The sequence below is a fragment of the Choloepus didactylus genome, chromosome 8 (assembly GCF_015220235.1).
Source record: "Choloepus didactylus isolate mChoDid1 chromosome 8, mChoDid1.pri, whole genome shotgun sequence".
NCBI lineage: Eukaryota > Metazoa > Chordata > Mammalia > Pilosa > Megalonychidae > Choloepus > Choloepus didactylus.
In genome coordinates, this window is record NC_051314.1 from 133952174 (window position 1) to 133976078 (window position 23905).

General features: G+C 40.6%; 1 protein-coding gene across 1 annotated transcript in view; it reads right to left on the reverse strand.

Annotated features, from left to right (window-relative positions):
* LOC119542938 (aldo-keto reductase family 1 member C1 homolog) overlaps window positions 1-23905 on the reverse strand; it is a 390984-nt gene that overhangs the window by 68750 nt on the left and 298329 nt on the right. The window lies entirely within an intron of this gene.

A 23905-nucleotide genomic window follows, 5' to 3' on the forward strand; every position in this document is an offset into this window, starting at 1 on the left:
TGAAATAAATTCAGACTTACAGGAACAGTTGCAAAAGCAATACAAACCCCATGCACAGAACTCCAGCATACCCTGATCCCCCTCCTCCATACCCTGATCCACCCACTTTAACATCCTATCACACCACCATTTCTTTCTTTCCCTCCCTCCCTCCCTATCATCCATCATCTATTGCTCTGTCTTCTGAACATATGAGAGCAAGGTGCACAAATCCTTGAACAAACAATATAATTCACGTATACATTTCCCATAAATAAGAACATTCTTTTATGCAATCCCAGTAAGCACAGCTAAGTTCAAGAAATCCAACATTGATACAAAGCTTACATTCTGTATTTCCTTTTTTTTTTTTCTTATTTCCCAACTGTGTCCCTTTGAGACTCCTCTCCTCCATCCTCAGATCCCATCCAGGATCATCCTTGGCTAATCGTCATAATCTATTCAGACTTTTTTTTTTTCAATTGTGGAAACATATATACAGCCTAAATCTTCCCATTCCAACCCCTCCCTAGCATTCCATTAGTGGGATTAATCACATTTAGAATATTGCAATGCTATCACCTTCCCACCATCCATTACTAGAAATTTCCCTTCACCCAAAACAGAAACCCTACACTCATTTCTGAACTCCCCATTGCCCCTTCCCCCACTTCTTGTAACCCATACTCTACTTTTCGTCTCTATGGTCATATTCTCTGATACTTTCTTTGTGTTTACTGTGGGGCTTAAATTTAACCTCTAAATCTATAACGATCTTGTTTTTCTTTGATATCAATTTAACTTCAATAGAACATGTAGACTACGTACCTATACTCCTCCATTCCCCCACCTTTATGTAGTTCTTGTCAAAAATTACATATTTTACATTGAGTCCAAAACCACTGATTTATCATTACAGTTTATGTATTTTAGATCCTTTAGAAAGTAAATAGTGGAGTTACAAATCAAAAATACAGTAGTATTGGTATTTATATTTACCATGTGATCTTTACTGGAAATCTTTATTTCTTCATGTGGTTTCAGTCAATTGTTTAGTGTCCCTTCCTTTCAGCCTGCTCAATTCCCTTTAGTATTTCTAATAGGACTGGTCTACTGGTGATGAAGTCCCTCAGCTTTTGATTATCCAGGAATGTTTTCATCTCCCCCTCAATTTTACCCTCCAGGTGTTTGTGAATTTTCTAAGTCTCTGATGGTTATTGACTTCCATTTGTATTCCACTGTGGTCAGAGAATGTGCTTTGAATAGATCTAATTTTTTTTTTAATTTATTGAGGCTTGTTTTATGTCCCAGCATATGGTCTATTCTGAAGAAAGATCCATGATCACTAGAGAAGAATGTGTGTCCTGGTGATTCGGGATGTAATGTTCTATATATGTCTGTTAAATTTCTCTATATCTCTCTCTCCTTTCTTTGTTTCTCTGTTGGTAGGGCTCCCTTTAGTATCTGAAGTAGGGCAGGTCTTTTATTAGCAAAATCTCTCAGCACTTGTTTGTCTGTGAAAAATTTAAGCTCTCCCTCAAATTTGAAGGAGAGTTTTGCTGGATACAGTATTCTCGGTTGGAAATTTTTCTCTCTCAGAATTTTAAATATATCATGCCACTGCCTTCTTGCCTCCATGGTGGCCACTGAGTAGTCACTACTTAGTCTTATGTTGTTTCCTTTGTATGTGGTGAATTGCTTTTCTCTTGCTGCTTTCAGAACTTGTTCCTTCCCTTCAATATTTGTCAGTCTGATCAGAATATGTCTTGGAGTGGGTTTATTTGGTTTTATCCTATTTGGAGATCGCTGGGCATTTATGCTTTGTGTATTTATATTGTGTAGAAGGTTTGGGAAGTTTTCCCCAACAATTTCTTTGAATACTCTTTCTAGACCTTTACCCTTCTCTTCCCCTTCTGGGACACCAATGAGTCTTAAATTTGGGCGTTTTATTTTATCTATCATATCCCTGAGATCCATTTCAATTTTTTCAATTTTTTTCCCCATTCTCTCTTTTGTTCTTTCATTTTCCATTCTGTGGTCCTCTAGGCTGCTGAGTCATTGTTCAGCTTCCTCTATTCTTGTATTATGAGTATCCAGAGTCTTTTTAATTTGGCCAATAATTTCTTTCATTTCCATAAGATGTTCTATTTTTTTTTATTTACTCTTGCAATTTCTTCTTTATGCTCTTCTAGGGTCTTCTTCATGTCCTTTATATCTTGTGCCATGCTGTCATTGTTTGACTTTAGTTCTTTGATTAATTGCGCCAAGTACTGTGTCTCTTCTGATCTTTGGATTTGGGTGTTTGGGTTTGGGTTCTCCATTATTTCTGGTTTTAGCATATGCTTTAAGATTTTCTGTCGTTTGTGAACTCTTGGCATTTGCTTTACTTGATAGGGTTCTTTCTGGATATAAATATACTGAACTCTAATTTGTCAGATCTACAGCTTGGTGGTGTACAACTTCTCTAACTAGCCAGCAGATGGCATCTGCGAGTCTACTATTCCCCTCATCAGTTCTCCCCAAATTTGTCTTTGTGGTGTGTGGGGATCTGATTCTTGTGGGGTTCAATTGTTGCACTAAGTTTGGGTGTGGTGTTGGTGCTGTCTGCCCTGAATGTGGGGCATGTGTCTGGGTGGTTAGGGAGGCAGGGCAGCTTAACAGTCAAACCTCCCAGGTGTTCCTGGAGATTTAAGGCTGTTGCAAGAGTCTAAGCCTTCCTTTCAGTCTTGCCACAGATTGTCTCTGCTGCTGACCCACAAGTCCTTGGTATTGGCATAGGGTTCCTGGGGTTTCCAAGCAGGTCCCCCTACCCAGCCATGGTCTTCCAGGACCTCTGCTGAGGGAAGGCTGGGCCACGTCACAAGTGCATGCCAGCACTCCAGGGAAGCTCTGGGCCGCTGGGCCATGTAGGGTGTTCCCAGACTGCTGTAAAGATGGTTGAATGGGGCGTGTTAATTTCCCCCTTTTCGTGCAGCTCCACCTTCCCAGCTCTGGGACTATTAGCTGTGGGTGCACTAAAGGCCACTATCCACGGCTGATAATTGTGGCATGTGCGCGGTGCTGTGGGAAACACTCCCCGTCATACTGGGTTTCTTGGTGTGGCTGTGGGCTATAGCTCCGGACCCTGGCAGGAGTGTTCCCATCCCCCTAGGGAGATGGCTGGAAAGGGTGTGCTTTCTTTCTCCTTTTGGCTCCCCTCTGCCCCCCTGGCCCTGAGACAATCAGCAGCGGTCTATCCTCCACACCAGACACCAAGAGGTTGGCACAGCCCGCTCCTGCTGTGCTTCACTGCACGGTTCTCACCGTCATAACCACAGCTGCTCCTGGGTTTGTTTGTCTTTTAAAAAGAACCAGTCCTTCTCCAAACACCAACCCACAGTTTCCCCATACTACAGGCATGGCCACCGGGCTTTCAGCCAGCTCACTTACTCATTTCAGAACGCAGACTCCCGGTTTCACAAAATGCACAGTCCCTGTGGATTTAGCAGAACTTGTCCAACTGGCACATCGCCGGAACTGATGTTCTGGGTCACTTTCTGGCTTTTATCTAGTATTTTTCAAGGAGCTGTTTTCTTGCCCTGTCTCACCTAGCCGCCATCTTAGGTTCTCCCTGGTTTCTTCTTTTCATGAGGGCCAAAACTATGATTTGCCCAGAGATTGGGGGAAGTGGAAGTGAGATCACTGCAGTTTTATAGACATTTCTGGGTGAGACTGAAGGTGAGGTTTCTATCCTCTCAGGAAATCAACAGTTAGCAGGAATGTGTCCTTCAACGTGTCCTCAGCACCTTAAGGAATGCAAAAATACATTTCTTGTATTTGGAGAGGTGAGGCACATGTCTAAAGAAAACCAACACTACTGGGGCTCCCTTTGAGCAGCTCAGGAGATCAGAGCTCCAGAAAGTCTAGGAAGGAGAGGTCACTGTGGCCGATGGCCAGGGAGATGGGAGGGAAAACAGCCTGAAAAGAAGGACTCAGATATGTGCATTGGGCAGAGGGAGCAGAGCACATTCACTGATAGGGATATATTAGAAAATGCTCTTCTGATAATGACAACTTGCACATAAAGGGAAACTTACCACACTGTTTTGCCAAAGAGCCTGGGCTAAGCATCTGGCCCAGAGCACTGTATGTTTCCAAGTAACAGTAATGACCTTGCTGAGCTGTGATAAAGTGTAACACATTTAGCACCATATTTATCAAATTCCCTAAGGTATTAGAAATAAATTATTAATTTGATATCATGACACTTTTAATTGTTTTAAACAAGAGGCAAAGCATGCTTCTGAAAACCCAATATTATCATGGCTAATAATTTAGTAAGGCAAGTTCTTCCAAAATTTTAAACATCTTTTAAATTACAGGGTACAAAATAGCAAAACTCTTATGAACTATACTATTCTTTCAGAACATTTTGCAAAAATGTGAATTTATTTCCCATTATTACTAAGAATGCATATTCAATCACCTAATCACAAGGAACCAAATTTTTACTAAAAACTTAGCACAATGATATATGCTACTGGTCAAAGTAATTTGAGACTGACAGTGGTTTCGGACATGAGTGCACATTCTCACACTCAAGCTTGCAACTGTAGCTTCTTCTCTTGGCCACACTGCTTGCCATGTCAATGGAGCCTTCTAAAGCCATGTTCTTCAGGTGAGAGTTTACCAACCTAGCTTCACAACCCACAGTCTTTCCTGAAATGATTCATCTCTTAAATTAAAGGGGCTCAAAAGTATTGGAGTTTCCCAGGGCTAGTTATGCAAACTTTTCTATCATCATTAACTATCTTTATTACCTTAGATAGTCATGGTTTAAGTGCCATCTGTAGGCTGAGAACCTTGAAATCAGTATCTCCAGCTCATCCCTTTCCGCACATTCAAGACTGGAATATCAAATGGTCTGTTCTACACGTCCACTTAGACACCAGTGGACATCTCAAAAGTAACATGCCTCAATCAAGTCTCCTTAAACCCCTGCAATCTGGCTCCACCTTGAATTTTCCAAGTTTCAGTAACTAAAACTCTATTCTTTTAGTCATAGAGATGGAAACTTGTCTCTGTTTACCATGACAGCTTTCTTAGTGCCTAAAATGGTGTCTTCCCTTTACACTCAGTATCCGTTGTTGAATGATATATACTCTCATACAATTCTTGAATTTTCCACTCAGGGGTCATCTTAAAGCCTTTTCTGACCCACTCAGGCTGAGTTAACTGCCATTCACCATATGTTCTCGTATGATTCTATGTGTCTTTCTGTACTATGAGTTTGATGCTTTATTGTAATTGATTTGGCTAGTCTCCTTTATATTAGTATCAAGCTGTTAAGTTTGTTGCAATTTGTTTGTCAACGTGACACATCTTAGCTATTTATTATGTGCAGGATCCTTCACGGCCTGTAACCAAGTTATCATTCACAGTTGCTGCGATCTCATCTGGAGGCATTTACTGGAGAAGCATCCACTTCCAAACTCACTTGGTTGTTGGCAGAATTCATTTCCATGCGACTGATTGCACTGAAGGTTTCAGTTCCCTTCTGGCTATTGGCCAGAGTTCTCTCCCAATCCTTTGCTTCAGCAAAGTGAGGGAGCTGAGCAGGCAATGGAGGAGTCTGTTAGCAGGACTGAGGTGTCAATCTTCTACACCCTATCACAGAATTGATGTCTCGCCACTTTTGCTATAGTCTATTGATTAGAAGCAAATCACAAGTACAGTTTGCACTCAAGAGGAAAGACTACACAAGGCATCATAACAGGAGGTGGGGATCACTGGGGACCCTCTTGAATTCTGCCCACTACTCACTAATTGACCATAGGCTGGTTGGGAACATCCCCTATCATTGGTAGCCTTTAAGAAATATGAAACAAGAAATGTGCCTGGGAGAAACAACTTTCCATTACAAAGGGAAGATAGAATGTGAAACAAGGTACCATAAGGCATGATATCAATCCCTGAAAAAGGTTTTGGATGAATTTTAAATGCAAGTTTCATGAGACCCTTTAAAAGACAAGTAGTTACTTCAATGGCCTGTTATGGCTCCACCAAAGAGGAGCTATAATACACCAATTTTTTTTTTTTTTTTTTCATTACAAAGACCCTAGACTTCAGACTCACAAAAAATGAGGGACAAATCATGTCTCTGTACTTAGGAAAAAACAAAATTCATAGAAAAACACAAAAAATACTGAATATGGTATTAGACATATTTGTAGCCTACTGGATGACAGTCTCAAGGCTGCTAACATCACTTAAGAGTTTTCTTGTGGTTTGACACAAAATTGTCCCTAACTCTGTTTAGGTCAACAGTTTTAGGAAGGAAAAAATGTTGGGTATATTCATCAGATTTATGGCTAACACAAGGTGGAACAAATACCAAATGCATAAGACAGTCAGGCAGGATTATAGACTTGATCAGACAGAATGATGTGTTAAAAATAATTAGAGATTGTTGGAAGACAGCAAAGTAGACACTCCAGGAATCAGTCCCTCCACCAAACAACTATAGAATTGGCAGGAACTGTCTGAATCAACTACACTGAAATCAGGAGTCAGGTGGAGCAATGTGCTGCATCTGGGGAAGAGCAGGAGGGATAGGCTGGTAAAAAGCAGTAAATGCAAGTGAATTGTTCTCTCCACACAGCGAATCCCCCCACACATCACCCACTCCCATGACAGGTAGCAGTGGGGTCTAGCCCTTGGAGTAGCTGCTGGTACCAGAGAAGGACAAAAACAAACTATTTCCTCCTGATCCGGCAGGGAGTGGGGGTGGGGGTGCAGTCCGATCACTGATCACTGCTTTGAAGAGCTACTTCAGGTCACTCTGAAGGCAGCCACTGTTCCAACCCAGCCCAGACAAAGGCAGCAGATGATTCTTAAAGTTGGTTCATTCCTCAGAGCTGCAGGGACAGTTGCAGGTCTGCTTTGCTGTGCTCCTGCTGAGTCAAGAAAAGGCAGCTTTGGGGAGCCCCATGTGGAGCGAGTTCCTCCTTTCCCCAGATTTTGGCGATTATACTCCAGTCATGTCCTTCTGTGGTAGGAATCTTAGAATTCCCTATATTTGTACTCAGATAAAGATGCAAACAGCATCTTAGAATTCCCTATATTTGTACTCAGATAAAGATGCAAACAGCATTTATATTCACCGATAACTAAAATGAAAGACCAAAGTCTGGTTATGTAATTGCTCCCATTCATAAGATAAGGAAACTAAGACTTAGTTGCCCCCAAATAAACCACACAGCTAGTAAGTAGAAAACCATGTGTCTTAGTTTACAGAATGCCATGAAAAATACTCCAAAGGGTTGACTCAAGAATTTTTTCGCTCACAGTTTCAGAGGCTAAAAGTCCAATATCAAGGTGTTGGCAAGGTAATGCTTTCTCTCCAAAACTCTGTGGCATTCCGATGCTGGCTTGCCATAATCCTTGGGGTTCCTTGGCTTGCATCCCTCTCACCCATCACATGTCAATTTCTCCTTGTGTCTCATTTTCACACTTCCACTGACCTCCAACTTCCTGCACCTACCTGTGGCTTTCTCTGACCTCTAGCCACCAGTGTCTTCTCTTTGGGTTCCAACTTTATGTTCCTACCACCATCATCCCACATCCTTCATATCCATTCCCAAATATATTCCCCAGATTTCTGTCTGAATTCATTGGAAAAGTCATGCAGTTATTTTGGTGTGTACCACACCTCCTCATGGGTCACATTTTGTACCTGACCCTTGCTGGTCTTCTGGGACTTGAGTCAACTTATAAGTATAGAATCCAAGAGGGATGGAAGGAGCAGATCCTGAAGAGATTCAGGAGCTTCTTGCAAGGCGACTAGATCACTGGAAGCCATTGCACTTTGTTCCAGCAAAACAGGATGAATGTCCTAAGACAGGGGTGGGAGGACTGATTTAGAGATTTATCTTCCCAGTTTCGCCAGGATTAGCCAGTATGCCCCCAATTCAAATTTGCAGGACTCCCTAGTGGAATGCCCTCACTTTAATTTAAGATGCCCTATGAGATTGGGAATTAAATTTTCATATCAGCCATTCACAGGATTAAACTCTTGGTTCAGTTTTCACTGATATAAGCCCAGTGGCTACAGGAGATAGGGTTTCCTCAGGCTATTTATAATGAGCTTGAGCTGGGAATTTGAAACCCTGAGCTCATACTGTTTCTTTCCACACTTTCTCCAGCACAGATAAAAGCAACCAGCCATTCTCAGTATAATTTTAAGTCAGACGAAAATGTTCTAAGGTTTCAAATACATGGTCACCCAGAATTTAGCCTCCTAAACTTATTTGACTAAGAATACATACAGAGTGGTGATATTATGAATAACTTTACTGCCACATCACACCATGGATTATCAATGTAACCTCTACAAGTGGATACAGAGTCCACAGTGCCCTTAAATCTAATCAAATTAGAGAATCAATTCAGAAAACCCAGAACCAATTCAGAAGAATCATCCTTAAGATTCTGTTCCTCCAGATCCATTCTCTATAACCAAGTCTGTCAATTACGGTCATCCCAAAATGTAGAATCAGTAAGAGATCTATATAATAATTTTATTTCAAGGAATTGGCTTAATTATTATGGTCTTTGCAAATTCAAAATCTGTGGAGCAGGCCAGCAAGTTGGAAACTCTTGGGCAGGATTTGATACTGCAATCCAGAGGCAGAATTTCTTCTTGCTCAGTGAAACCTCAGTGCTACTCTTAAGGCCTTTCAGATTAATTAAAGAGGACCATACCCATTATCAAGGATAAATCATTTACTTACAGTTGTTTGTAAAGTTTAACCACATTTACAAAATGCTTCCAGAATGACAGTGTTAGTGTCCAGATTAGTGTCTGACTGAATAATTGGGCCCTATTGCCTAGTCAGTTGAGTCATAAAACTAACCACCAACCCTATTATCCTGCATACCTCTTGGTTCTTCTCATTTTCTTGGTTTATAATACTTCCTTCCCAGGGTATCTTCACATGAGCCTTCATTGTCCCTCAGGCAACTCACTGAATATGTAGCTTCTTGGTTTCTTGACCTCAACTCCAAAGACTTTTCGAATAAATTTCAGGTAACTAGTTCCATGTTTATTACTTCTTCTCTTAGAAAGAACTGCTTCATCCTTGAGACAACTCTAATCAGTTATCTGACTTTGTGGTTTCCATTACACCTTGATCCCTTGAGTTCTTGATACATCAATAACTCTATTCAATTGTTTCTCTTCTTTTCCTTTTCTACCAGTTCATTCCCTTTAGGAATTTACATATTGAACGAAATTATGACAGACTCCACTCTTTGACTCCCTATGTTCTCCTTTAAGAAGAAGTTGTTAATCTCCTCAGCTGAAGAGACTGCCTGGCTTTTTTATATCTTAACTTTTCTTGTCCCAATTATAAAGGACAAATGTTTTAAAAACCAGGACACCTGCTCTGTTTTTACTTACATAGATCCTTTCATCTAAATCTGAGACCACACCCTATATTATTATTTGTTTACTCTGTAGAAAAACATAAACATAAGTATTTTTAAACACTTCCCAAGAAGTGCTAAGGAAAACTCTAATCTGAAGAAAACAACATAATCTAAAGCAAACAACAGTATTTCACCTCCACTGTGGGCTTATGTCAAGAGCATCTTCTAGATTAATATAAAATTTTCTTCACCCTTCCTCAGCAAAGAAGCAGTTACAGAACATGGCCCTTCACACACTTTTCCTTTTATGAGAAATCCTCAAAAGATGCTGCTCCTTAAGAGTAAGAAGAAATAACATAACAGCGGGAACTTGATAGGTGAATAGTTGGGGAAAAGCTCAATACAGTCCTTTAGCTTGAAAATGCTGAGTATAGTCTTTGGTAGTTAGAAACGCTTATTATAATCAAATCACTCAAGCAGCTTTGATTCACTTTAAACCTGAAAGCCCTTATTAGCATAGTTTGCTGTGACCTGATCTAAAAATCTTACACTCTATTCCTGGTTACATTAATGACATCTTTTCCCAGCCCTACTTGTAGGGATAAGATATCTCCCAAACAGGGTAAAACTCATATGGAGTATATCAGCAACTACCCTGTTTGAAGACAAGATCAAAAGTCTGAATGATCAACAAAGAGAGAAGGACCTTCCAGATTACAGGATGTGCTCACCAAACAAAATGAAGCAGGTGACCATTATTCAATTTTAATGAATCCTGTGACTTTTACTTAGTTTTTGGGTTTTTTTGTTTCAGCTTTTTTCTGGACCTTGCCATTCCTTTGTCTGTTGGACTATAAAAGCTAAAGTTACTTTTCTCACTTTGAACTGGTCTTGGAAAGATTTTTCTTTTCTCCAGTTTCTTGTTGATGCATCTTCAATAAACTCACTTTCTTACCAAAGCAAAGAGACTTGTTTCTCTGTTTGATGCAGGATCACACCTTAACTAAAAGTAACACCTTCAAAAGGTCCTATTTACAATGATTCACAACCACAGAAATGGATTAAGATAATGTTTCTTTCTGGGTTACATAATTAAACCTACCACAATTGTTTATGGTTTTCTTTTAGAACATCCAATAACGTCTAATAGATACTGTTTATAAAGTATTATATTTGTCTCTCTTCCAGTGCTTCATAAGGATTTTAAACATCCCAAGAATCAATGGGCTACCGTGTACCCATTTCCCCAGTCCTAACCTTTCATATGGACAAATTACACTAGGACTTAAGTTTAATGCACACAGGAAGAAGGAACTGGTTGGGATGAGATACATATCTGAACATTTAAGAAACAGTCCCTGAACTCTGGTGTGTGTATAAGCAGGGAGGGAGTGCTTGCTTCGTTGGTTTGGGTTCTGTGTCTCTCAAATCTCAGTCCTGAAAACAAGAATGACAAAAGCATCTTCCCAGCTAGTATATTCTTCCTCTCAGTTTCAACTAATTATGGTCTCTGTAAATGAGACAATGGGGCAAATCCTGAACATCTAGAGATTAGGATTCAGGTTAGTCATAGGGGCCACCTAAATCATTTCCACCTTCTCCCCTGAATGTGGAAAGACCCATGAAACCTACAAACTGCTGGTTCTCAACGGGGTCTTTACATGATGGTTCAGACAATGTGCAGTGATAAAAGAGTGTGTTACAGCTGGCACAACACAAGTGGACTGAAACTCCAACCTAGCATTGCTTTGCTGCAGCCTTGTCGAAATCCAGGGGTGCTTCTGGAAGAAGTGAGCAAATGGTTAACCATGATATGCCCTTGGAAAAGGGTGGAAATTGGGTTCTGTTAGTTAATCATCCTCTTAAAAAGCAAATGTAACACAGGAAGAATCCTCTCATTGTTTCCACAACAAACCCTCCACCTTGTGCAACTCCATTGCCAGATTTAGGAAGGAAAAAGCAGCAGGGGAGGAGGGGAAGTATGGAAAGATCTTTAAGAAATTCTGTGCCCTTTTGGCCCCAGGAAGGAAAACTAAAATGATTAATTTATTTTCAATGTGGCCTTAAACAAGGTAGCAATCTTTCATAGTTCCTTTATCTGTATAATAGTTCCTAGGGTATTTGTGAGGATTCGTCGGGTGTTGTGACTCATACACGTTAATGATTCTGAATGTTAGCAATTATCAGCGATGCTACTACTGTTGCATAATTCTCCTTGAATGTGGATGGATAAAGAGTTTTTCATATTTTTCTCTTCTCCCTCAGATATATGGGTTATGGTCAGATTTCCATGCTTTGGGAGTGTCTTTGTTTGCCTGAGCTGCTACTACAAATAACATAAACTGATTCTGGGTGAGCCACAGGAATTCACTGGCCCACAGTTTTGAGGCTAGGGGAAGACCAAAATCTAAATATTGCAAAGGTTTGCTTTCTCCCTGAAGACTTTAGCATTCCGGTGTTGGCTGCTGGCAATCCTCCCGGTGCCTTGGCTTTTTGGTGACATTGAATGTCCTCTTCTTTCTTCCTTTTGTGACTTCCAGGTCCTTTTGATGAGGTCTCCAGTAATCAGCATTAAGACCCACTCTCATTCAGGTGGGCCACATCTTAATTTAAAACAGCGCTTTCAAGAGGACTTTTTACAATGAGTTCATACCCACAAGAATGTGGATTAAGACTAAGAACATGTTTTTCTGAAGTACATAACTCAATCTACCGCAGCCTGCACTCTAGAAACCCAAAAGACATATTCATCCCATAGGGAAAATACATTCATTCCATCACAATATCCCCAAAACCTTAAGCTGTTTTCAGAACAATGCTAATCACAGAGTCTCATCAAAATCAGTTACGGGTGTGGCCCATGCTGGGGTAAAATTCTTCTCCACTTGTGGACCTGTGAAATCTGGAAAAAAAAGTCTCTCCTTCCAAAATACAATGTTGGGACATGCATAGGATAGACATTCCCATTCCAAAAGGGAGAAATAGGAAGGAAAATAGGAATCACAGGTCCCAAACAATTCCAAAACTCCGCAGGGCAAACTCCAGTAGATTTCAAGGTTGGAGACTCCTCTGTGGATCAAAGGTTTATTCTCTTGGCCTGCTGGAGCGGCAACCCCACCCTTACTGAGCCCCGGGGCCTGTCACAGGCTTTCTTCAAATGCTGGAGCCTACACCCCACCTTTCCTGAGCCCTGGAGTGTGGGTGAACACTCCCTGAACACCCATCCTTTCCACTTACACAGGTGGCCAGACTTCTGCTTCCGAGATTCTCTCTTGAGATCTTCCTTACTTCAACTCATCCCTTCCCTGTCCCTTTCAGTCCAGGCTGCAGTAGTTCTCTCCATACAAATTTTGAAAAAATCTTGTGGCTTTGCTCTCTCTCTCTAAGCCAACTCAGCAGGTAAACTCACTGTCCTCCCCACTTCGTGGCACCTGACTCCCAGGGATGTAAATCTCCCTGGCAACGCAGGATATGATTCCCTGGGATGAATCTGGACATGGCATCATGGGATTGAGAACATCTTCTTGACCAAAAGGGGAAAATGAAATGAAACAAAATAGTTTCAGTGGCTGAGAGATTTCAAATGGAGTCGAGAAGTCACTCTGGAGGGCATTCTTATGTGCTATATAGATATCCCTCTTTGGTTTTTAGTGTATTGGAATAGCTAGAGGAAAATACCTGAAACTGTTGAATTGCAACCCAGTACCCTCAATTCTTGAAAATGACACTATAACTATGTAGCTTACACGGTATGACTCTGTGATTGTGAAATCTTGTGGCTCACACTCCTTTATCCAGTGTATGGACAGATGAGTAGAAAAATGGGGACAAAAATTAGATGAAAAATAGGGTGGGATGGGGGGATGGAATGCCTTGGGTGTTCTGTTTTACTTTTATTTTTATCCTTTACTTTTTTTTTTGAGTATGGAAAATGTTCCAAAATTGATTGTGGTGATGAATGCACAACTATGTGATGATACTGTGAGCAATTGATTGTACACTGTGGATGATTTATGGTATGTGAATATATCTCAATAAAAATGAATTTTAGAAAAAAATCTTGTGGCTTTGTATGCAGTTCAAGGGGGTCCAAACCACTAGATGAAAGAACTTTCCACAGATTCTTCCTGGATCCTGCATTTCCAGTTATGGCACCATCTGAACTTACTAACTGGATCCATGTTCAGCCACACCCTCTGCAGCAGAGTTGTTCAGTTACACCCTCATTAGGAGCCTGGTTCTCCAGGATTTCGATTCCCAGGAGCTCAGGGAGTCTGATAGAGCCCCTGCTGGCCATAGTCTCCGAGGATATTGTTTGGAGAGGCTGAGAAATTTCCAAGTTATCATTTACTGGATCCTTTCTGAATAAGAGTTCAGTTCTCAGTTTATCTCTCTCCTTTTGCATTTTAGTATAAGCTGCAAGAAAAAAAACAGGCCACACTTTGTACACTTATGTTCAAAATCTCCTCGGTTTAATAGAAAAGCTCTTCACTTAAAAGTTCTAGCTACCAACTGATAATGAGAGCACAATTACACCAAGTTCTGTGCCACTTTAAAAAAAAAAGAATCACCCTTCCTCCAGTTTCCAATAGCACAATCATCAGTTCCTTCAAAGGCCTCACCAGAATCATACTTAACATCTATATTTCCACAAATACTCTCTTGGAAAAATCCAGGACTTTTTTTTATCAATTTCTTCAAATTTCTTCCAGCCTCTACCCATTACCCAACTCCAAAACCACTTCCACAATTTTAGGTATTTGTAATAGAGCACCCCCTCTCAAGAGCAAAATCTGTATTAATCAAGGTTCTAAAGCAAAATAGATGACAGGACATACATAAACATTTCTATATGTACCAATATGAATACTACATACTAAGACATTTATTATAGGCACTGGGTCACAGGATGGCGGGAATTTGTAATTCTGACTTCCGTGGGGCAGGAGGCAATTTCAAAACCCCAAGGAAGGTGAAGTTGAATTCCCAAGGCAAATTTGGCTGGCTGCAGTAAAGACTAAAATTGTTCCTTCTCTCTTCAGAAACCTCAGTTCTGGTTTTAAGGCATCCAAGTGATTGGAGAAGAAGACGTCCTTCATGGCTGAGGCAATCTCCTTTGTTGATCATACATGCAATCAGCTGAAGGGGCAATAAACTGACTATAGATACAAATCTATCTGTAAAATACCCTCATATTGATAATCAGGACACTGTTTGCTTGAGCAAACAACTGGACACCATAAGCTAGCCAAGGTGACATACGAAATGAGCCATCACAGGAAGGAAATAGTTTTAGGAAATTGATTCTAATTAATTTTTGAAAAGGAAAAATGGAGATCAAAGTCCCCTTTTTCCTCAATTTCCGAAGTATGTAAATATCATTGGTTCATAGCTGTGGCCCCTCGTTTTTTATTACGTGGCATAAATTTTCCACTAAACCTGAGTAAATGGCAGGACAGGGTACTTGTGGGTGCTGGGAAAGGCAATCTCCCATGGCCCTGAGCATCCCTGCATGTTCTGGCTGAGTGTGCTAGAAAGCAAAGCCAAACCATCCCCTGCCTGAGCCATTTCTGTAGCTACTTAGGGAATCCATGGGTCAAGATCCCCCCAGGGAAGACATCCTTAAAATGGAAAGGCAACACATGCCCTGGAAAAGACTCCCTCAGAATCAACTAATAAAAGGACAAATCCAACTTTCTTGGTTCTCTGGAGCATGATAGACAGTGGAGAAAGACTCCACAAATGCTGAATCTAAGAGAAAAGGAAAACAAACCCACCAAAATTAGGAGAGTTGTGTCCCAGACGTGCCACCCCAGACCCCTCCCCCACATTCAGTCCCACACAGTGTGGGAGTTGTGCAGAGACAGCACAGCCTGGGTCACTACTACCATGGATGCAGACCACAGAGCCACTCACAGCAGTGAGTTAGAGCCCAACACATATCCAGGCACAGGGAACCAATTCTGCAGACTGAGGATGTGACACAAGTGGCTGAGGAGTGATGCATACAATGGTGCCCCTGGGAGAAAAGAGATTGTGGCAGAACTGTTGGCAAGAGTTGCACACTAAATCCAGTATCTGTTTGTTGAACCACTGTTCTGGTTTGCTAATGCTGCCATTATGCAAAATACCCGTAAGGGATTGGCATTAATAAAGGGGATTTATTAAATTACACATTTACAGTTCTAAGGCCATAAAAGTGTCCAAACTAAGGCATCAATAAGATGATACCTTCACTGAAGAAAGGCTGATGGCATCCAGAAAACCTCACTCAGCTGGGAAGGCATGGGACTGGCATCTGCTGATCCAGGGTTGTGTTCCAGATCCTCTCTCAGCTCTTATGCTTTGTTCAAAATGTCTCTCTCAGTTGCTCTGCAAAATGTCACTCACAGCTCCTCTGAGCTCCTTCTGTCTGTGAACTCTTTACACGGCTCCAGTGATTTAATTCAGACCCACCCCAATGGGTGGGGTAACACCTCCATGGAAATTATCCAGTCAAAGGTCTTGCCCACAGTTGACTGAATCACTTCTTCACGGAAACACCCAATCAAAGAATTCCAATCTAATAAACACTAACACATGTGCCCCCACATGATTGCATCAAAGAACATGGCATTTTGGGGGATATAATACATCCAAACTGGCACATCCCCTTTATAAAAGCCAATCCATTTCTGGTATTTTGCAAAATGGCAGCATTAGCAAACTGGAATAGCACACAAAAAGATGCTCAATATCATTAGCCATCAGGGAAATGCAAATCAAAACCACAATGGATACCATTTTACACCCATTAGAATGGTGCCACTGCTATGGAAGACAGTTTGGCAGTTCCTCAGGAAGGTAAGTAGAAATACTATATGACCCAACAATCTCACTGCTAGGTAATATACCCAACAGAACTGAAAGCAGGAACTTAAACAGGTATTTGCACTCTGATGTTCATAGTGGCATTATTTACAATTACCAAAAGATGGAAGCCACATAAGTGTCCATCAACTGATGAATGGATAAACAAAATGTGGTGTATACCTGCAATGGAATATTATTCAGCAGGAAAAAGGAATGAAGTTCGGATACATGCAACACCATGGATTACCTTAAAGGCATCATGTTGAATGAAATAAGCCAGATATAGAAGGACAAGTGTTATATGATCTCACTGATATGAAATAATTAGCATGAGCAAACATAGAGTCAGCATCTAGAACACAGATTATAAAGGGCTTTGTTGGGGGTAGGGAATTGGGTGTTAATGATTAAATTCTACAGAATTTCATTTGGGTCGAGAGTCAAGTTTTGGTAATGGATAGTGATGATGGCAGCACACTGTGAATGTAACAACAGCATAGTATTTTACTTGAATGCATATAAAAAGGGAAATTTTAGTTTGTATATATATTACTAAAATGAAAATTAAAATAAAAAACAAGGACTGTACAATAAAACATTTTTCAACTCTCTAGCTCTCCCTAATTCTGTAAGCTTCAGGTTGGTTGTGATGTAGGATTATCAAAAAATGCCTGCGAGATTTAAAAAAAAAATAAAATAAAAAAAGATAACCACAGTGTGACTACCACATGACAGCTTGCTCCCTTGAAGGGAACAGGCTGCTTACTGTTTGCCACAAAAGGTGTTGAACAATTCGCCCTGGGTTTCTCAGCTGTAGCACAACTTATCGCATGCAGTGCCATCACCCGGCTCATCGTCTCCCCCACAGGTCATGGGGAAAGGGAAACCTGGGCTACCATTCTGCCTGTTGTGTGTGGTTGTGAGAACAAGCAGCTTTGCTGTGACCCACTGCATTGTGAGTCTGTGTTATCGGGGTAGGGCTCTCTCCTGACACACAGGACAAGATTAAAGGTACAGCCAACAATTATACAAGGGCAGCCTCAAGAGCTTGTGACCCAGAAAGACAAGATTAGGCACGCCGAACCTTCAGTACACAGAGGCAGATATTCTGGCCTGTTTGTGCTATGAATGCCAATATTCTTGTGTTCGTGTTTTGACAAGCCTTAGACACTGTCTGAAAGTAAAGCCCCATGAAGTGGAGAAGTAGAAAAGAACCTTCTGATGGTTAGAGCTTCCCATACATCCATCCTTACACTTGGCAGGCAGTCAGGTAGAGACTTTCATTGGAGGCTCTTCAATATCCCCGTTTATACTTTGTAAACTGTGAGGCAGAACCCATGCTTTTCCTCTGCAGTGACCTCACAGAGGTGGGCTAATGAGTGTGGACATGCACAGCAGCTGGGTCTGAGTGGACCGAATGAGACGTGAAAATTGACTTCTCAGTGGAATCAGGGATTGAGACCAAGGGCACATCCCAAGGCGTGGGTTCCACATCTCTGAGACAGCGGGGTCCTCCCCTAATATTCCCCAAGTCTGATAAAGGTTGAAAAATAAAATTGACTTCAACAAAACAAAGAACTGAGCATACTTCTTACTCACCTGGACGTGTGGGTGGCAATTTACATGCACTACACCGAGAAGCCTTTTCTAGCCATCCGAGCAGCACAATGGACTGTTTTCTCCAGGCCATGGTGAACGTGCTCACGGAGGCACAGCCACATAAGCCCCCACAGATGAGCTCTTCAGGATTTACCTCTTGAGAATCTCAGACTTTTTCTTATAGATTTACATAAACTCCCTTAATAATAAAGATCTGTACCTACTGTCATAATTTATACCTGTGGATCATCTGATGCTCTCATGGTGCTTCAAGTGGACTTCAGGTTCCCCTCTCCCCCTGACAGTCCGTAAGCGTGTGACTACAAAGGGTTATCCTGCTCCAAGGCTTCATTTCCCCTGGAGGCCTGGCAGCCCAGGGAGCCAGGAGGGAGGGCACCTCTGGAATGCGGGGGAGAGGGAGACAGAAGCAGAGTGGGGGAAGGGGCCAAGGCACTCATGGCCACCTGATGTAGAAAGTGACCAGAATGTCCCCGATTCACCTCACTTCATTTTGATGCCATGCATAGAAAACTGATTCAAATAAAATCTGGAAGACACACAGAGGTCCCTATTGAAGGGCTTGAGAGAACACACTTTTGGCTAAGTGTGGTGTGTGTGAAGCAGGCAGCTCTGGCGCTAAGCCTGGGGCAATGAACAGAGATCCAGACAAATTCTAGGCCACGAGGAAGCTCCAGGATTAGTTCAAGACATAAATCCAAGCTGTCAGGGAAAATACTGAATTCAAGGGAGCAGAGAGATCTCAGCAGTGTCCAGGAAATTCAACTTAGGTTAAAGTCAGGAGACCCCATATTCCAAATTTTTGTAACAAATTGGAGGTGATTGAACATGGATGGGCAGGTCATAAAGAAAACTGAAGGACAGCAAGCAAAGTCTGCAGCAGTTGAGAAAAGGCATTTTGAGATAAAAGATTAAAGTATTAGTCATCTGCCAGGAAATTCAATTTCCTTCACTTTTGTGAGGAACACAATGAGCTGCTTTTATAACTAAATGCTAGGGAGGCATGTCTTTGTTTCAATGCACTCTATATTTAGTTGTGATATCATTCTCTCCACAGAATATGTAGGCTGCCTTTTTTAACTGATCACATTAAATGAACTTTGTCCTATATTTTTGGATTTTTCTTAAGTACCACGTTAACTGTTTAATTTTTATGGCTCCATAATATTCCATTGTATTCATGCATCATACCTAATCTAATCATTCCCAGGTATATAACAATTTGTTTCCAATTTTTTCTCATGAATACTGCTGAGAAAAATCATAGATTATATAAATTCTTTCCTACATTTTTTGAAAGTTTGTGATAATTTTCTAAAAGTTATGTAATTGAGTCAAAGGTAGAAGCAACTGTAAGGCTCTGGTTGAATGTTATAAAATGATGTCCAAAAACTGTTAATCATTTATACTACAATGAGCTTCTTGTCAGACTGTGTTTATATTGCACCTTGTCCAGATTGGATTATCTTATTACAAAGTAAAGAATGGAGAAACAGAAACAATTTGATCAATGAAAAATGTGAAAGTCCAATTTATTATTTTATTTTAGTACTTTAGATTTTTTATTGAGGCTGAACTTTTGAAAACTCCTCATTAGTCTTTCTTTGAATTGGTGTGTATGTGTGTTGTATCTTTAAATGTTTTAAATTATGTATTATCATACAGGTGTTTCACAAGGATGAAAAAAGAAAAAATATACTTGCTTTCTGGAGGGTTCCAGTCTGAGAAATGGTCAACACTTGTTTAGAAAATCGCTTCAAATAATTTAGGATAATGACTGGCAGATTACAGAGAATAAATAGTACCCAAACTAATAATGATCTCTGCATCACTTAGTATATAAACTCACATATATTCTCTGATGAAAAAAGAAAACCAAGTGACAAGATGCCACTTCTATCTCACTCCATGAAATGTGGCTTTATGCACAGCCCCTCCCACCACACTATCTGCCAACAGTTGAGCAGGGCAGTGGGGCGTTGTCTTAGCATGACTCATAACTCTGGTGAGGTGGAGGAAAGAAGTGTTTTAATCCCGAAGTGTGAGAGGAGATGGATCTCAAACATCACTGTGTGCAGCTCAACGATGGCCACTTCATTCCTGTACTGGGATTTGGCACCTATGCACCAGAAGAGGTAACAGTAGAGGATTTGGGTTTGAGGGTTCAAATGAAACTAGCCCTAAGGAGGGTGGCTGCCCACCTGGGTTGTCGTAGAACCCTGTTTCTGGGGGACTCTGGGGGACCCCCTTGGTCTCGGGTTCACCAGGCTAGAGCCATTTCATGGACAGTTTTAGGTCAGGGCTTTGGGGTCTCCTGGTGTGGTCACCTACAGACTATCCTTGGCTTGGCTTTACCTCCTGTTTCCATCTGTTTATAAGAAATGAACCTCAGCAGTCAGGGCACTTGCTGTCAGCCACCTGATTTGAGGTTGTTTGCAATAAGGAATTTCTCTGTATATTTCAGAATTGAAGAAATCTTTCTCCCTACCCAGTATGCATGGGCCAGAGAAGCCCATGTGGTAAGGAGCCCTGGACTTTAAGGGCAACTCATGTAGCACTTCCTTACTACTTCTCTCCCTGGAAAACTCAGCCTAAAAGGGAAATATGGCATCTTTTTAGGGGAAATGCTACCTTACAACAGCAAGTCCTCAATTCTTCATCCTCGATAAAATTATTCAGGTTTGAAGGAAATAGAGTTCTTCCTCTCACCTGAGTGCGCAAAGAGGACACTTCAGTAGAATGGAAGCCACACAATTAACATTCCAAATTATTATGTCTCACAACTTAACTGCATAACAAAAGGCAATTTACTTAAACTTTGAGTCTCATTATTCCCACCTGTAATAAAGACAGAATATTTTAAGAGATTTTGAAGAACAGAATTGTTTTTTTAGCTGTGCAATGGGGAATGAAGACGATGTTAAGATCATGGATAACACTGAGGCCTCAGCCTTGCAAACCTCCATGTGCTGGAAACCCAAGGAAAAGTGCATGAGAACCAGCAGAGGCAGCTGGGGCTCAGTATCTAATTCCTTATAATTATGCTGAACAAGGAAAGCTTTTGATATATCTCAACAACAATGAAAGAAAAAGTTCACTTCATTTCTCTTTTGTCCATTATCATATACACTTTCAAATTTTTCTCCAATTTGAAAAATTGTCTTTGGCAGACAAACTGTTAACTCAAATTTCTCCAGAATTACATCTTCTCTCATTGAATTGCCTTTGGATTTCAGGCTTATGTCTACTTCATGAATCCCTTACAAGATGTGGTTAATTTCTTCTGTAACTTTATATCCTCAGAGTGTTCATTTTCACTCCTATTGTATAATTATGTCACGCAACTAGAGTGAGTGTGCAGAAAGGAATTACCATAGCAGCCTGCTCCCTTAGAACTGTCTGCTTAAATGCTTCACACTTGACTGGAGTCTGCGAACTTGAATTTGGGGAGGTGTCTACCATCCCTCTGATTGATAGTGTGGTTAAGTGTGTCTAAAGTGTGGAAACAATGAGGTTTATGCTGAATATCTGCTTTCCTTCTAGGGGAATGGACTTTTGGTATGTGCTGGGCAGAGCGGCCCTATATGAGTAGCCTCCTATAGAAAGTTTGGGACTTGGGTCTGTGATGAGCTTCGCTGGTAGACAATGTTTCCCGTGTGTTGTCAAAATTTGATGCTGGAGAAATTAAGCTTATTCACTATGTCTCCCTTTGAAGAACTTGAACTTTTGTGACTGGTTCCTCTGTGCTTTGCCACATGAACCATTTCCCTTTGCTCGTTTTGCTTTTTGTCTTTTCACTGTAATACATCATAGCTGTGAATACACCTATATGCGCAATCCTGTGAGCACATCTTGTGAATCACTGAACCTGAGGGTGGTCTTGGGGAACCTCAATGCTAATGAACAGCCATTCCCATTTTCCAGGGCTGAAGGGGTTCCTAGGATGCACAATTTTTGATACTAATCCTGGGATAGTCCCAGGCAAACTGGGACAAGTGATCACCCTATATACATAACTAAGACAAGACACAGGGGAGTGACTGATTCTGGTGAAGGCCAATGTTGGGGCATGGCTTCCTGTCAATCAAATGTATCTCCTTTTTTGCTCCTCTAGGTTCCAAAGAGTAAAGCACTGGAGGCCACCAAGTTAGCTATTGATGCTGGGTTTCGCCATATTGATTCTGCCCATCTGTACGGAAATGAAGAGGAGGTTGGACAGGCCATTCGGAGCAAGATTGCAGATGGCACTGTGAAGAGAGAAGACATATTCTACACTTCAAAGGTGTGTGCATATTTTGTGTGTGAGTATCTGCACATTGGGAAACGTGACTGTGTGTGTAAGTGAGATGATATATTTGTTGAGTAACTGTTTCAAGAATTGTGCTTGTTCGTACAACTTTTATTCACATGGATATGTTGGGATTGTAATAACTGTTGTGTTAACATTTTGTGACTTTCCTTCAAAGTAAAATCACTTCACATTTCTGAGCTTCAGCCCAGGCTGTAGAATTTGGCATGGGTTATAGCACTGACAGATGTGTGATCACCTATGGCTTTCCTTGTCATCTATTTGACTTTGTAAAATTTCTTAACATTCTGAAGTTCTCATCTTTGTCAATAAGAGAGACCAATGTAAGAGAGCTATTTGAGTATTAAAGAAGATATAAGGGAAGTTTCTTGTATTTTGTTCAGCACATATTATTACCATGTTGAAACCAATTTTCCCCACAAGTATGTACACAAAAGGAATAATAAATATTCACCCACTGGGTTCTATGAGAATGGAACTAAAAAAATTGCAGGAAAATGTTTTGTAAGCTCTTTAAAACATAATACAGATGACAGACATTACTATTATTTGGTAATGACTTTTACCCTTAAGTCATTTCCTTCCATTGTCCAGTAGATGTACTGACAACATACTCAGAGAAATAATAGTTTATATGAAAATGTCAAATAAAAAGGGAACCCAGGATGAAAGGAATTTTGTTCCATGTGATAATCAAATATTCAATCAGTATAAAACTGTGTAAATACTCGATAAAGTAAACCAATCCAGGAGTTAGCTTTAAAGCCCTTGGAAACTACATGTGGGAAACAAGTTTGTCTAGTACCTTAATGGAAGTGTCCCAGTATGGCTATTATTCAGAGAGAATGATTTGAAGGAGTGTGGAGAACAGACACCAATCTTACTTAAACTCTTTCAAAACATCGAAAAAAATGGAACACTACCTAACTCATTTTATGAAGCTAACATCAAATTAATACCAAAACCAGGCAAAGATGCTACAAAAAAGGAAAACTACAGGCCAATCTCCCTAATGAATATAGGTGCAAAAATTCTCAAAAAAATACTTGCAAATCGAATCCAAGACACATTAAAAAAATCATACACCATGACCAAGTGGAGTTCATTCCAGGCATGCAAGGATGGTTCAACATAAGAAAATCAATCAATGTATTACAACACATTAACAAATAAAAAGAGAAAAATCAAATGATCATCTCAATAGATGCTGAAAAAGCATTCAACAAAATCCAACATCCTTTTTTGATAAAAACACTTCAAAAGGTAGGAAGTGAAGGAAACTTCCCCAATATGATAAAGAGCATATATGAAAAACCCACAGCCAGCATAGTACACAATGGTGAGAGACTGAAAGATCAGGAACAAGACAAGGATGCCCACTGTCACCACTGTTATTCAACATTGTGCTGGAAGTGCTAGCCAGGGCAATCTGGCAAGACAAAGAAATAAAAGGTATCAAAATTGGAAAGTAAAAAGTAAAACTGTCATTGCTTGCAGATGATATGATCTCATATCTAGAAAACCCTGAGAAATCAACGATACAGCTACTAGAGCGAATAAACAAATTTAACAAATTAGCGGGATACAAGATTAATGCACGTAAGTCAGCAATGTTTCTATATGCTAGAAATGAACAAATTGAAGAGACACTCAAGAAAAAGTTACCATTTTCAATAGCAACTAAAAAAATCAAGTACCTAGGAATAAACTTAACCAAAGATGTAAAAGACCTATACAAAG